Source organism: Tenrec ecaudatus, chromosome 3 (assembly GCF_050624435.1).
Source record: "Tenrec ecaudatus isolate mTenEca1 chromosome 3, mTenEca1.hap1, whole genome shotgun sequence".
Taxonomy (NCBI): domain Eukaryota; kingdom Metazoa; phylum Chordata; class Mammalia; order Afrosoricida; family Tenrecidae; genus Tenrec; species Tenrec ecaudatus.
The window spans coordinates 111,618,833-111,633,290 of record NC_134532.1 but is presented as its reverse complement, the minus strand read 5'-3'; the positions used below and the strand labels follow the sequence as shown (position 1 = coordinate 111,633,290).

Here is a 14,458-nt window from a genome sequence, read left to right as displayed (position 1 = left end):
CTTCATGTATGATGATTTTTACGTCATCCTACAGTTCATTAGGTCTTCTGCCATTCGTGCTTAAATGCATCAAATCTGTCCTTAAGCTGTTCTTGAAATTCAGGTGGGCTATCCTCAGGGTCGTATTTTGGCTTTCTTGAATTTGATTTCTTTCTCTTCAACTTCACCCTGAACTTACAGATGAGCAATTGATGGTCTGGTCTCTTCCACAGTTGGGCCCTGGTCTCGATTTAGCTGCTGCTGATGAGCTTGCCCATCACAGAAATAGTCCATTTGATTTCTGTGTATTTCATCTGGAGAAATCCATGTGTACAGTTACCATCTGTGCTACTGACAAAAAGGTATTTGCTATAAAGAAGTCATTGGTGCTGGAAAATTCTCTCATATAATCTCTAGTTCCATGGTTATCACCAAGATCCTTTTTTCCCAACTACTATTCCTTCCTTTTTGTTCGTCAGTTTATCCTTCACTAGCTTTTGTGGTTGTTGCATACATTTGAATAATAGTTTTATTTATTGGAATTCCTTGAAGGTGGATAGATATAATCCTATCGCTGACAGCATTGTACATCAGGATAGACCTTGAAATGTCCCTTTTCTGACAATGAATGCAATGCCATCATGGGGTCTTCAGTTGATAATTCCTTTGAATTGGAGTGCCTATTCCTTCTGCATAGTCTATTCCTGGTGACCTTGGGTGACCCTGCTAGTATTTGAAATACCAGTGACCTAGTTTCCAGCATTGTAGCAACCCACAGGCCACCACAGTAAGACAGACTGACAGACAATTGGTGGCCTGACTCATAGAAAGCCTATATAGAGCCAAATGACACATTACTAAACCCTGTGCCATCTCCACCGTCAGTGAAATGTTTGAGCTGTTGGATCCCAAAGGCGTACCCACTGTGCATGTAGATTCTTCCACCTTTTGGCTTACCAACCAGCTTACCAAGCACGACCTCCTTCTCCAGTGACTAGTCTCCATGATAACGTGGTCAAAGGACTGAAGACTAAGTCTCACCATCATCATCGTTTCTAAGGAATACATCCAAGACAGATTTGTTCTTTCTCCTTGCAGTTCATCGTGCCTTTTTATCATCTTCAGCAACACCATAACTCAAAGGCACCCGTTCTTCTTCAGTCTTCCTTACTCACTGGCCCGTGTTCACATGCATACTAGGCAGTGAAAAAGAACCCAGCTCCAGTTAGGCACACTTTCTTTGCAGACTGATATCTTGCAGCAGATTTGCCCAATACAATCCATCATTTGGCTTCCGACGTGTTTCTTTCATGGTTGGTGACCGTGGAAACAAGTAAAATGAAACCCTTTGACAACTTCAATCTGTTCTACTTTTATCATGATCTTCTTCATGTTGAGAAGTAATTCATTCCGAAATCTTTGTTCTTCATTAATAAGGGCTTCAAATCCTCTTAGTTTTCAATAAGCAAGGTTGTGTCACCTGTCTAGTGCAGGTTGGTAATAAGTCTTCCTCCATTTTGTTCATATAGTCAAGTTTCTCGAATTAGTTGCTCAGCATACAGATTGACTCGGCATCGTGAGAGGATGCACAACTGATGCACAATGTTCCTGATTTTAAACCACGTAGTGTCCCCATGTTCTGTTCAAAGAATTGCCTCTTGATCACTATGCAAGTGCACACTTTGCCAAAACATGTGCCCAATTTTGAGCAAGCATTGAGATCTAACCACCAGTTTGAAGGAGAAAAACTAAAAGACATTTACGGCAGCACAATAACAAAACCCAGACTATGGAACCTGACCTAGCAAATCACCCAGTGTCTTTTCCAGCAGCAAAAGGAAGAGATAAAAGGACAATGCAGAGAAAAGATTTAAGATGTCTGGAATCTGATTCAAACAAAAAAGCTACTAAAAATCTATAGGCATATCAGAGAAATGAGAGCATTGTCTGGATGTCTGATGATATTATGAAGATCATATTATGCATTTGATGTGACAATGGTTTTGAGATTATGGCGAAGAAAGAATCCTACCACAAAATAATCTTGTTAGTGTGGGAAGTGTTTAGAAAAAGGGGCCATCTATTGGTAATTGCTGAGGGTGAGTGATGGATAAATTGGGATAATTAAACTATTCTTTCTACATCTTTTATAATGTCACACAATAAAATAAATTTTAAAGAAAAATTATGGTCTTTCACTTTATTAAAACTAAATTAAAATGAAATTAAAATAATATTATTAAAAAATCAATTCTACTTGTGATAATTTCATAAAACATAAAAATGCATAGCCACTGGGGAAAAGGTAAATAAGTAAGTCTCCACCACTTGGAAATACACCATTTGCCTCATTTTTAAAGAACCCGTGAAGACCCGAGAAGGGCTCTGGTACTTGTCTTTAAGGGTGTGACTCGTCAAGGAAACAGACTTTACTGAAAGGTATTAAGGAAAATGCCAAGTCCTCTTTAACAAGCTCCTCTGTTCCAATCAGTGGCTTTTTCCTTATCAATATGCTTCAGCTCCCCCATCAAATCAACTTCCTCTTCATATTTTGAGATAGTTAATTTCCAGAAATTGTAAAGTGCTGTCAAGTCTACTTTGCTTTGTGATAATCTCAATTATCAACCTCACTCAAGAACTTCCTGTAAAACTATCAGGCATGAACCTCTGCTGCATTTAATGAATGAACTACTGTTCTACCTACATTTTCAATCTGAGTGAGAAGTCTTATATGATTGGGTTGAGAACGTGGGAGAAATAACACTGTATTCCTCCACATAGGTAAGATAAACCCTTAACATAGAAGTCAGTTAGACAAAGTTATCATGCATGCTTGCCTCTCCCCTCCTGGCCACCCATATTTTCCTACTACAAATTATTGGTACAGGAATATTAGGCACAGCATCTTTTAGTTTCAAAACTAGGGAGTGATGGGCAGTGAAATTCTTCCCCCAAATCCTGTTCACTCCTCAGCTTATCCACCAGCTATGCAGACTAAAAATCAATGGACTGACATTTGTATTTACTAAGATAGTACGCAGTATGTTTGTACCTTAAAAATTTTGCTCTGAAAAAGCCTAAGAAATTAGAAATTACATACTTTAAAAGAGAGGCTGATCATAAAGACCAACATGTTGTTTGTCATAGTTACCTTGAAGAATTATTCATGACAAAGAGGTAGTCCCCTACTCAGAAACTATAGAGAATCAATACATAAGAAACAGTATACAGACAAAGGATGTTAGGGGATTCATTAACAGTGTACAAAGAGCATTAGATATGAGTAGGAAATGGTGTAATTCTTACACTATTAATCATCTTTGGACTATGTAAATGTGCAATTCTCAATATCTGAATTTAACCACCAGTCCTACAGAAGAAAATTTCATTAAAACAGTTAACTGAACATCCAATGGTAAAATTAGTATCCATCATAAATCTCAATTAAACAACTTAGAGCAAGAGTGATATTAAAGGAAATAACTTAGTTTTAAAACACATTTTTCTTGCCTCTATAAAATAAACCAGGAACGATTTTTTCCTAGGATTCTAAATGTGCCTCACCGTAGATCTTCAGTGGTTATTTTCCATGAAGCCTCGGTTTACAGGTTTTTTCCCTCTTTTATCTTCAAGAATAATGAGCTATAAAAATTTAGACATCCAAATAGCAATTCACAAATAAGTAATATGTGCTATAGTTCCCTCAAATCACAATATAAAAAGCATCTGTTTCTATCGAAAATAGAAAAACTAATAATTAGTCATTTAACAATAGTTGTTTTCACCATGAACAAATGAAACTCTATGGAGCTGCTGGGAGGAAAAGACAGGGGGAGAATATTTTCACCACCCAATTTTACCTATAACCAACTTTGAGATAAGAAATAACTAGCCACTTTTCATATAAAATAATATCTGAGCTAATACCAATAGCTGTGAAGTCACATTAAACAATTTATTTTTTAAGTAGAAATGATGCGCTTTATACAAAAGAGAACCATCAAGATGACTACAAACCAGTATTTAAAGAAGCCTAAACCAAGCCCATGGCCTCCAATGAATTCTGACTCGGAGGAACCCTGTAGGACAGAGTCACCTTGCCATCGAGGCTTCCAGGTTATGAATCTTTATGGACGCATGCTCCCATATCTTTCTGCAACAGAGCAGCTGGGAGGTTTGAAGAGCTGGCCTTGTGGTGCACTGCTGAGTGCTCAGCCACAGCACCACCCAGGTCCCTTAATTACAACAAGGATATGTTCAAAAATATACTTGAACTCTTTGTTATTTTTCTCTGTGGGGGTCTGTAGTATATACAAAGCTCATTACTGAGCCAAACCAAATCCACTGCCCTGCAGGCGATTCCGACTTAGAGCAATGCCCCTGTGGGCTTCTGAGGCTATAACTCTTTACAGGAGAAGGAAAGAATAAAAAGCCTCCTCTTTTTTCCCACAAGGAGGCATCTGAATTGTGACACTGGCTAAGAATATTATAAGTACCATGGACTGCTGAAAGAACAAACAAATCTGTCTTGAAAGAAGTATAGTCAGAATGCTCTTTATTGGCACGGACGGTGAGATCACGTCTCACGTGATTTGGATGTGTTGGCCGGAGAGACCAGTCCCTGGACAACAGCACCGCGGTAAAGCAGAGGGACAGCGAAGAAGAGGAAGGCTCTTGACAAGATGGATGGATAAGGTGACTGTGACAGAGGGCTCACACATAAGAGCAATTGTGAGGATGGCGCAGGATCCAGCGGTGGTTTTGTTCTGTTGTGCCTGGGGTCCTGTGGGTCATAACCAACTAGACACCACTTAACAACAACAAAACTGAGCTTTAAATGTTCTTTCTCAGGGATTAAATTTTCTTGATAGGGATTTTAAAAAAATTAACTTTACTTGAATCTAGTCTGAAGAGCGATAATGGAGGGAATTATAATTAATAAAGGAAATTAGTTTCTTAAGAGATGGCAGGGGGGAAACAGAATGACTGGCTGTTGCTATCGATCATCAAGGTGTCCCACACAGGGTTTGGAGCCCCATCCTCTCCTGGAGGAAGCAGATGGGACTAGCGATGGTGACTATGGGTTATCTTTCTTAAGTAAGTACATCGAAGCACATGTGACCTTTCCATGCACAACCTTGACCATCCATAATAAACATGGAGAACAAATAGCCTCATCTTTTGTCCTGCAGAGCAGCTTGTTCAGATTGGGGTTTATCTCAGATATGTTTTGTCATTTGGGGTGACCCTCTTGAATTTTTGTTACATGTTTTTCTGTTTCTAAATATATGAAAGCCAGGATTCTTGAACTGATTGGGACAGCAATTAGAATAAGGTTTTCTGTGGGTACAGTGGTGGCTGGCCGGTGGCGGGGGTAAAGGGAGCAGATGTCAAGGGTTCAAGAAGGAAACATGCTAGATGGGATTCAACTATGCAATGATACGATATCTGTATCAGCTCCCAATAAAATGTTTTTAAAAATAAATAAACAACCATAAAATAAAATATGGTGAATCACAGAGCGAGATTTTTCTTTTCCCAAAATCCTTGCTTCCAAACTATGCTCACTTGTATTTTAGAAAATAGGATTTCATAAAGGATTGGAGAACATTGCATTAAATCAAGCATGAAACTTTTCACAGCAAGGTGGTGAAGAGGAGGTAGACTGAGTGTGAACAGGCCACACAGATCAGGAGCTGGTGGGGCAGGTCTGGCTAGCCACATACCCAACCACTATTCCCTGCTTCTTCCTAGTCAACATGACTCCATTTGTTTCATTTCTTCTGGGAGCCCATTTCCCGAAGAAGCTGAGCAACTCGTCTACCGAGAGTGAGACTCTATTGGATTCAACCAGTCTGGAAGAGTTTGCTCCTTTCCTGGCACTAGTTTAAAAACATATGATGTCATTCTAGACGATGAGATTTAAGGAAAAAATTGCCTGCAGAGTTATCTGGCAAAAGATACCTTTTTTTTTAAAAGGAGATCAGAATCCCCCTCCTTCCTTTCTTCCCCCCTTTTCTCCCAGTGAATATAGTTTACTGTCTATAATGACTGCCAATCTGGCAGATCTGTTAGGGGGTATCTGATCCAGGGACAAGCCAATTTACTGAGGACAATAGAAAGGTATAAATAAGAGGGATATTTGATGAGGTCATTGAGTTAACCAACCCTACAGTTGGTTATTAGGAGGCAGTAAACATCCATAAAATTGTGTTTTCTTTAACTTGCTATCAACAGCATAGTAACTGTGTGACCTTGGAAATGCTTGTTAATGTCTGTGCTTCATCTTTTCACTTTTTAAATAGTAATACACACATATATATATATAATTCTCAAGGAGTCACATGAAGGTTAAATATATATAATTCTCAAGGAGTCACATGAAGGTTAAATAACATGACCTATACAAAGACAGGAGAAGAGTTACCACCTATAAATACTAAACAAATGCCCAAAAAACATTAGTCATTACCATCAGTATTACTGTTGTTAGCTGTTGTTGAGTCCATTTCAACTCAAAGTGACCACAGGTGTCAGGGCAGAACTGCCCCACATGGTTTATGGGAGCTGGCTGCCAGGCCTTCTTCCCACAGAGTTGTTAGGTAGCTTGAAGGCAAGAACGCACTCACATGCAGTCCCCAGAGTATGAATGACAAACATAGGTTCCTAACTGCACCTTTAAGAATTTACAGGTCAGTCGGCATGGGTACAGGTGGTTCTTGTAACCTTAATGTCAGAGAAGATGTTTTAAAGTAGGCAAATGCACACGGCATTCAAGCAAGGACTCAGAGATAGTGGTACCCCACTCAAAAATGCCAGCCAAACATGCTTGGCTCTCCACAGTCCTGTCAATAATCTAGTCGCATACATCAGGCTCCCGAAAGGGCTCACGGTGCCTCTTCTGACTCTCCCATCACAGGTCTTCAACTCCTGGGTTATCCCTTCACAGCCACAGTGACAAATCACCCATGTGGTAAACACTCCGGTCTGTTCTTGTTTGGCATCCTTGGCCATGACAGATCCAGGTAAATAGGAGTTCTTCAGTTGAACACCTGTCAGCCGGTCACTCCCTTAAGTACAAAAATTCAAGTTTCCCGCCCCCCTTGTTGCCTTCAAAAGCAATCTAAATGAGTGAATATATGGGGAAAGCTCATCTTTTGCTGTTTCTATGTTATCATAAAACACAGAGCTCATTTATTTTGTTATAACTTGAATATCTCTCCTCCTTCTATGCTAAAGTATAGCAAACACAAAATGTGCAATGAACACACAAATATTTCCTAATTAAGAAATTCTGAAGGGATCAGTTATTAGGCATCAAAGAACAAAAAATCATATCATTGGGTGCACACCTCCATGATACAATCGCCAAGGACAAATGGGTGCATAAGCAAATGTGGCAAAGAAAGCTGATGGTGCCCGGCTATCAAAAGAGATAGTGCCTGGGGTCTTAAAGGCTTGAAGGTGAACAAGCGGCCATCTAGCTCAGAAGCAACAAAGCCCACATGGAAGAAGCACACCATCCTGTGTGATCACGAGGTGTCGAAGGGATCAGGTATAATGCATCATCAGAAAAAAAAAATCTTACCATAGTGAATGAAGGGGGAAGTGCAGAGTGGAGACCCATGGCCCATTTGTCGGCCACTGGAGATCCCCTTGCAGAGGGGTCTAGAGGAGGAGATGAGTCAGTCAGGGTGCGATGTAGCACTGATGAAGAATACAGCTTTCCTCCAGTTCCTAAATGCTTCCTCCCCCCTCCCCCCACCCAACTACCATGATCTGAATTCTACCTTGCAAGTCTGGATAGAGCAGAGGATGTGCACTGGTGCAGATAGGAGCTGGAGGCACAGGGAATCCAGCGTGGATGATACTTTCAGGGCCAGGGGTTTGAGGGGCGATACTGGGATGGTAGAGGGAGAGTGGGTTGGAAAGAGGGAACTGATTACAAGGATCTACATGCGACCTCCTCCCTGGGGGATGGACAACAGAAAAGCGGGTGAAGGGAGATGTCGGACAGGGCAAGATATAACAAAATAATAATTTACAAATTATCAAGGGCTCATGAGTGAAGAGGGAGCGGGGAGGGAGGGGAAAAAAGAGGACCTGATGCAAAGGGCTTAAGCTTTGAAAATGATGAGGGCAAAGAATGTACAGATGTGCTTTACACAATTGATGTATGTATATGTATGGAGTGTGATCAGAGTTGTTGTATGAGTCCCTAATAAAATGTTTTTAAAAGAAAGAAATTTAGTCTCAAAAAAGAGATGAAGAAGGAAAAAAAAACAGCCCCAAAGAAAGTAAATGTAAAAGTCAAAAAATCGGCATCACTATAGAGAAAAGTGAGTAAATACATGATCTACTCCATCATATTTCCAGGGATTTTCCTTTCTCCCTATCCAGCGTTCCTTCTATTCTTCTTCCAGATCTCCTAGTGGTGGAACCCAGCCAAGAATGCAAGTCTGTTGAACTTTGCAGCAGTTTTATAAAATTGGCACATGTCCATGGACTTGAAGAAGGACCACCAAATTCAGTTGGGCTTTTGAACTACAGACTCAGTCAAGTTAAAACCTGAATGATTCTGGGGAAGCCAAAGACCTGAACCAGCAGGGGTGGCAGGACATGGGAGCTGCTTTTAAATGCCTTTGCTAAGTGGAGAGTAGGCAGGGCTTCTATTCTGGAGAGAGAGAGAAAACACACACGTGCTTCAGGAACTCCAGGCAAATGTGAATCATCTTCTCTTCTGATGTATTTCCCTGACCTCTTAGGGGGAAAAAAAAAATCTCTCAACAGCACAGGAAGAAAACTGCTTCTTTAACCCCCTGATGACAGAAACAAATTGTTTTGCAGCTCTGGGAAGAGATTTGTCACAAATGTGCAAACCAGACCCTACATCCTGGACACTGAACAGAGCTGCAATATCACATTTTTAGGGAATTCCAAAGTGATCCTCTAATAACACAAGAGATTTTTTAAACACAAAGCTCTGTCTTGATGGTTTAGCATGCATGTGTTTTTTTTCTTTCTCCGTGTGTGTGTGATCCCAAATTTACTTGTGTTGTTTCATTTAACAACACAATTAAATTTGCTATAAACCTCGCTGTCTCTAGGAGACTTTCTTTTTACACCATTTATACTGATGTAGGGTTTGTTTGTTTGTTTTCCTTATTTTGGTTTATCCCCTTTTTAATACTCACTTTGTTGTTGTATATTTTTAAAGCCAAATCCATTTAAAACTAAATAACTGTTTATGGTATACTGGGCAATAAAGAAGGCTTGGTGATTGAGCTCACCATTCTATTAATTATGCCTGAATGTTATTTCCATAACTGAAATGTCCTCACAATAACCTTCCCCAAGCACTCCATAAAGTCCACGGATTTTAGAAGCATCTCCACAAATGCATACCTAAAGAGAGACAATCAGTGTAATACCAAAAGCATGAGCTCTAAATAGTAGGTTGAACGAGGACATCAGTCCTGGGCCTGTCCATGAGCAGATAAGAAATCACTGAGTGTCTGTTTCCTTAATTGCATAATGTGACCAAATAATTGTCAGTGCCCTGCCTTCACCAAACAAATCAAATAACCTTGATAAAAATTCTAGAAATAGATCTAAATGCATATTTTAAATTTTACAAGTCCCTCTGATAGGATTCATGAGTAATTTAGCAACACAATAAACTCTCCATTTTACACATTTTTAAAAAACAGCCCCCTCTATGCCAGTTCAGGGTGGATGGTCGACTGGTGGTTGATGAGCTGATGGCAACATTAGTCACAGGTGATTATTTGAGCTTTCAATCTGTTTTTTAAATATCGTTTAAGATTTCATCACTATTTTTCTAATCTTCTGAAGGAAGGAATGATTACAAATCTAAGACTCAAGAAAATCATCAGCAAAGTCGTTCAGAGAAAACCAAACTGTGATCAAATTAAATAGTTAGACCATCCAATACTAGAATGGTAATTGATGGTACTAGATAGACTAGTAATTGATGCAAGCATGGAATGGACCCATCTCTTAGACAACCACGGCACTGAGAAGAAATTGGCCGTGGGTGCATGGCAGGCAGGACACTCGGCAGGGTTTGGTACCCAGAGTGAAGAACTCTACGGGTCTCTCACCTAAAGCTGCTTTCCCGTTTGGGAAGGCGTCTCAGTTACCTTCTGTATAACAAACAGAAGTGGGTGGCTCTAGCAAACAACGCTGCAGTAGTTCTGTGGTTCTCAACCTGTGGGTCGTGACCCTTTTGGGAGGGACCCTTTCACAGGGGTTGCCTGATTCATAACAGCAGCAAAATTACTGTTCTGAAGTAGTAACGAAAATGATCCTATGGTTGGGGGTCACCACAACATGAGGAGCTGTTAAAAGGGTCTCGGCATTAGAAAGACCGAGAAGGACTGCAGTAGTCGTTCAATTCCAGTTGCTAATAATCTCAAAATCTATCTTGAAGGATCATGCTGCACATGACAGGTTAATAAACCGATACGTATATAAGAAAGGCCAGTTAATACAACTACTATTCACACTCACCCACTAGCCACTAACCCGGTTGGAAAGAAATGAAGAACGATACCAGCTTATTTAAAAGCAGGAAAGGACTGCATCCTTTCACCACAGCTGCTCCCTTTGTATGCTGGGCAATAACCAGAGGCACGGGGCTACACGAGGAACGCGGCATCACGACTGGAGGCAGGCCTTCTCACTGGCAGGCTCGGACACACAGGTGACATGAGCTTACACCTTGGCAGTGAAGGAGACGGGAAGCACTGGCCAACGGAGAGCAAAGTACACACCTTCAGTGTGGATTTTAACCCGCTGCGATGAAAACAACAGCCCACAGACAACATAGGTGAAAAACAGAAGAGACTGGCGTGGTCAATGATGCCATTTTATGTGCCGCACAAAACCTCTTTAGAGCATATTAGAGAGCAGAGTTGACATTCTGAGGACTAAGGTGGGCCTCACCCAAGCCAGGGTATTTTCACTGGCCTCATCTGCATCTGAAAGGAGAGCGCTGACTAAGGAAGCGTGCAGAAGAACTGATGCATTGGCGTCATGGTGCTGGGGAAGAATATTAGCTAGACCACAGGTGTCCAGAAGAAGAGTCAACTTCTGTGGTAAGAAGTTGAGCCAGGATGCTCCCCAGAAGCGAGGATGGTGCAGCGTCATCTTGTGTACTTGGAACGTGTTCTCAGTAAAGCCCAGTCCCTGGAACAGGCCCTCGTTCTCGGTAGAGTCCAGGGTCAGGGAAGAAGAGGCAACATCCTCAGCAAGAGCAGCTGGCACGTGGCGGCACCAGCGGGCTCAAACACAGCAACGACCCTGAGGCTGGCAGGACCAGGAAGGATTGCACTGCCTGGGCCGCAGGGCAGCACCCCCGTCAGACATCAATGTGAGAAGTCGCCCAGAAGGTCTTCGATCTGCAAAAGGAGCATCTGATGAGGAGAAGCTGCCATCACCGAGAAGACCTCTCAACAGTGGACACGAAGCGCCTCTCAACTCCTCACGTATCTCCCAGAAGGTGACTTTGAGGCTAAGCGCGCAGCAGATGATGGAGCACTTGCTCTGTGAATGCTATACGAAGTGCTAGTGAGCTTTTTGAATGGCAGATTCAATTCCAAGAGCGATAACAATGAAGGTGTCACATTTTCAAACGGATAGAGGAAAGAAGAGAAGAGCAGAAAATATCAATTGCTGAAAGAGATGCGGGGAGACACACAAAAGCATGGACACGTGCCTAGTTTCTCTCTTTACAGAGCAACTACGCTGACGGCAGTACTGCAGTTACGAAAGGAAACATGGGAAGGAAGACATAATCCTGTTAAAGTAAGTGAAGTTCAGTAGTGAAAGAGGGTAGAATGTGGGATCGAGATACTACAAAGAAAGTGCTATGGGGATTGGGGGCAAAAATGCATTACTTTTAAATTGAGTTTTGCTTCTAGGACAATAAAGTTAAGTTTCCGATTAGTTTTCTCAGAGACACAACTCATTATACTAATTAAGGGATATTTTCATCTGTGAAAGTATCATAGGCAAAAAGGAAGAAGAAACATGTGTAATTATATATATATGAATTATATCAGATTGTAGATCTTCTGAACAATTACTTTCCTGGGAAAAATTCATTAGCTATGAACATACAAAACTAGACTTCTCCCCATCATGGATACTCCCGGGAGTCACTCTCCCCGGCTCTGTCCAGGTGGCAGAAGGAGCACAGGGCTCAGCCCCGTGATGTCCAGACCTTTGCCATGACGTCGGAGCTCAAGCCTGGCCTCTAGCCTGTGCCGGCACATCCTACAGCTTCTCAGAGTCCCGCGGACAGTGACTGAGGAGAGAAACCACGCAGGAAACAGCCCTCCGAGACACCCCTCCTGAATGGAGGTTCTCTTCCATGATGAGTTAAACCAGTTTGCTTTTTGGCAGAATGCTCACACTTTCATATACTATTGTGGGCAATCTCAAATCTACCTCTGTGCTCAAGGGGGAAAAGAAAGGACATCTCCCAGTTTGGCCTTTGTTTTGAAATCCTTCTTTAGTTGATCCGGCGAGTCGAATGCTTAAAAGACAACAAAATTTAAATTACTCTAGTTGCTTCATTTTATTACTCCCTTTTCCCATGAACTCATTATAAAATAAAAGATGTTATTTTAAAAACACAACTATACTTCTTGAGTTACTCACATATTTTGACAGTCCTCAGGAAAGCCATTCCAAAGTGAATGAAGAAAACACTGTGAGGCCAGCCAGCACTTCAGAAAGCAGTTCACCTTGTGCTAGGCATCACTAATGATCACACCAGGTGATCCTGTCCCTAGTTAGATGCCTGTTTAATGGAAGAATTCAAATTTTAATCATTGCAACCACAGATCCATTAAGGTTACTTATGAAGGATCAAAGAATTTCCCATTTCAGTCCACTATTATATGTGCAGAAAATTCCCTAAAGAATAATTAAGTGAGTGCAACATGTAGTAGGGAACTAGTGGAGAGGTCTGAGAGGCCGGCCTCAATCCCAACTGCATGGACACCTGCCCCTCCCGCCAGGAGAAGTTACTTCAGAGGACAGCACTGAGGCTGCATTTCAGGACACTCGAGCGCAAAGGAAGGGGAAAGAAGAGAGAGTGGAGCACATCCTGGCCCACCAAGCCTTGACGACCAGATTCCCACGCAGAGCAGCCAATCCACAGAGAGGACCACATGGCCGGCCCCACTATGAGACACGACATCCCTCACTGACTCACAGTCCTAAAGGGGACAACACTGAAGACACAGTGTGGGAACTGCGCCCAGTCTGATCCCACCACACCGAGGCAAAACACTAAGGGTGTGCAACAGAACAGCAAGGGGAACAGAGCAATGAAGTCCCCAGAGAATACCAAAAAACAGGCTTTGGAGCCAGCGGGTGGCACCCCATCAGACCGGACTGGAAAACACTCCTAAAGGACAACAAACAGCCCTTGAACTATTTACAGGCTTTTCTTTTCATTTTGTCCTTGGTTTGTTGTTGTTTTGTTTTCTTCTGTTGCTTTGTTTTGCTCTGTCTTGTTTTTGTGTATGTTATTATCTCCGCAGGTCTGCCTAAATAAGATACGCTGGATGAACTATCTGGAAGAGAAAATAATGGGACTGACAGTTCCGAGGGGACATGGGAGAGGAGGAGAGGGGGGGAAGGGAAGGAGTGTTGACAAACCTAGGGACAAGAGAACAAGTGATCCAAATCGGTGGTGAGGAGGGTGTAGAAGGCATGGTAGGGCTTGACCAAGGCTAATGTGACTGAGAGGAATTGCTGAAACCCAAATCAAGACTGAGCATGATAGTGGGACAAGAGGAAAGTAACAGGAAATTAAGGAAAGAACTAGGAGGCAAAGGGCATATATAGAGGTTTAATTTTGGCATGTGCATATGTAAACGTATTTACATGTAACAATGGGGAAAGAGATCTATGTATATATATTTATAGGTTTAGTATTAAGGTAGCAGGTGGACATTGGGCCCTTATTCAAGTACTTTCTCAATACAAGAACACTGTCCCATTAGACTGATATTCCATGATGCTCACCTTCCTGACACGATCACTGAAGACAAATGTGTGCATAAGCAAATGTGGTGAAGAAAGCTGATGGTGCCAGGCTATAAAAGACATAGCATCTGGGGTCTTAAAAGCTTAAAGGTAAACAAACGGTCATCTAGTTCAGAAACAACAAATCCCACATGGAATAAGCACACAAGCCTGTGTGATCACAAGGTATTGAAGGGATCAGTTATCAGGCATCAAAGAACAAAAAATCATATCATTGTGAGCTCACCTTCCTGATACGATTGCTGAAGACAAATGAGTGCATAAGCAAAAGTGGTGAAGAAAGCTGATGGTGCCTGGCTATCAAAAGATATAGTGTCAGAGGTCTTAAAGGCTTGAAGGTAAACAAGCAGCGATCTAGCTCAGAAGCACAAAGCCCACATAGAAGAAGCACATG

General features: G+C 41.7%; 1 non-coding gene across 1 annotated transcript; it reads left to right on the top strand.

The window, feature by feature from the left end:
* Positions 1-12,139: 12,139 nt before the first annotated feature.
* Positions 12,140-12,340, top strand: LOC142444042 (small nucleolar RNA SNORA73 family). The gene has a single exon (XR_012783724.1). It is a non-coding gene; the product is annotated as a small nucleolar RNA SNORA73 family (small nucleolar RNA).
* Positions 12,341-14,458: the final 2,118 nt, after the last annotated feature.